Source organism: Triticum aestivum, unplaced genomic scaffold (genome assembly GCF_018294505.1).
Source record: "Triticum aestivum cultivar Chinese Spring unplaced genomic scaffold, IWGSC CS RefSeq v2.1 scaffold37985, whole genome shotgun sequence".
Taxonomy (NCBI): domain Eukaryota; kingdom Viridiplantae; phylum Streptophyta; class Magnoliopsida; order Poales; family Poaceae; genus Triticum; species Triticum aestivum.
Genome location: NW_025252373.1, coordinates 1 through 2,050, shown reverse-complemented (window position 1 = coordinate 2,050; position 2,050 = coordinate 1). Strand labels below are relative to the sequence as shown.

The 2,050-nt window shown below is 40.4% G+C and overlaps 1 pseudogene; it reads left to right on the top strand.

Moving 5' to 3' along the window:
* Positions 1–40: 40 nt before the first annotated feature.
* Positions 41–2,019, top strand: LOC123177426 (uncharacterized; annotated as a pseudogene).
* The last annotated feature ends 31 nt before the right edge of the window (positions 2,020–2,050 follow it).

Here is a 2,050-nt window from a genome sequence, read left to right as displayed (position 1 = left end):
TTGACTTCGTTGGTTTTTCTCATGTTGCAGTGTATGAGAATATGATCTCAAGGAGGAATTATTTTGTAAGGTGAGAGAATCCTTCATTTTATACTCCCTCTGCATCAAAATATATGACGTAGGACTATATGTGTATTATTTGTTCTTATATCTATAAGTATATTCCTAATATGTGGTAGTTATGCATAGTTGCTTTAGTAAAGCCAATTTAGTAATTAAGGTTCTTGTATATGTAATGGGATATTGTGTTTAATTGAACTTGTATTTCAATGCAGAAGCCTTAATAGCTGAATGACCAAATCAAGTTGATGAGTTGTTGATGGTTTTTTGTTAAATTTTCATAGCTCATCCAAATTGTATTGTTGCAATATTTCATTGCAGATCAAGTCTTGGAAAGATGCTTATTTTCCTCAGTTTTTGGAACTGGATCGTAGAGTCGTTCTTCCAGCACTAACAGAGGTCACTCGTCCTATTCCTAGAGATAAATCTTCATTCATTGATGATTTTGCACATCTCTGTCACTTAAACCCTTGGTTCCATCTCCATACAGGAACAATTCTCATCACTATCTGAAGCAAAAGCTAATCAATACAAATGCAAAGCAAATTTCAAGAAATCAATCATAAGGATACTGAATTTAATGTTGTTGCAGAAGAGTGATGTGCACGAGGGTTTGAAGGCGGATCTCCCCAAGTATGAAAAGTACATACATCATTTCCTGCCTCTTCTTGAGAGGAATAAAACTTGCCAAGCCAAGATGAGTACAGGATATCAGTTGCAGAATTGTGAAAAGCAGACTAAAGTCGTCAATTTTACTGGCAATGCATCCCCAACCAGTGGTGGTAATAAAAGGTTGGTAAAAGCGATATTAAGATCAACTCTTCCTTTTGCTGCAATTCTATGTATTTTTCTAGATATATTGAATAGCTACATCTGTCAACAAAACATGTCATCCTTAATAGCTCAAATAATACTTCCTTTTTGTTGATAACATTGTAAAGTAACCAGCTTCATTAGCAATTATGCTTACCCTTACACAATTTATTTACTGTGTTTAGCCTTTTTCACTTGCAGTAGACAGCAAAAGAAACCAGCAGATGCAAGCATTTTGCAGTCAGGGCAAACAACTATGGCTAAAGCAGGATACCTTGAAGCGGGTGATAGTCTATAGCCCAGGAGAGTACCACTTAGAGACCAATTATAGAAAGAAGACAGTAGAACACCACCACCTCATGAGCAGAACAATGTCAACCCACTTTCTAGGAATGCCAAGTCCTTCCTTCTCTTCACCTAGATCATTGCAGTCTTGGTCCTCCAGTATGCTCGAGTCCTTGGGCCCCTCACCAGTTGCATATCCAGTGGTAGCATCACCCCGTGCTCCAGTGCCCATGATCTCAATGGACGTTGACAGCATAACTGCCTTCTTGATGAATGGCAACACAGTAGCACCACCACCACCACCACCAAAAGCAAATGGTTCTAACCAAGTCACTCCTACTGAACCAATAACACCAGCATCATCACTTCAGGAAGACATAGAAGCTGGTCATGGAGAGGTTCAGGCGCGAGGTGGAGACGGAACACCGGTGACTAAGAAGCCCATCAACCGCCTAATGGATGCGGTGAGTGTACCACATGCTGAGATCAGTCACAGTTCATGAATTGTTGCAATCACTTGTACTGACAGTTCTGTGCTTGTTTGATATGTAACCTCAGATAAGATCTTCATCACCTCCAGTGCTACGCAGCTCTGCTAATTCAATTTGGTCTTTCCTCAGCGTGAGTAACATTGTACCACATGGGAAAATTGGCACAATGTTGGATTCCAAATCCTCCTTGCAACAGCAGGGTGGATCTAATACTGTGAACAAAGTGAAGCGAGTTTTCAATCATACAGGGTCGCGATCTTAATCACTACCACTGGGTAGCATGGATGGCGGTTGCATGTCATTTGAGTGTGGGGCCTCGGAATCTGGATCAAGCGGTGAGGTAATAAACTTTAAGAGGCAGAAAGCATAGGTATAGCTCCTTCTATTTTGTGCGTTGAAGC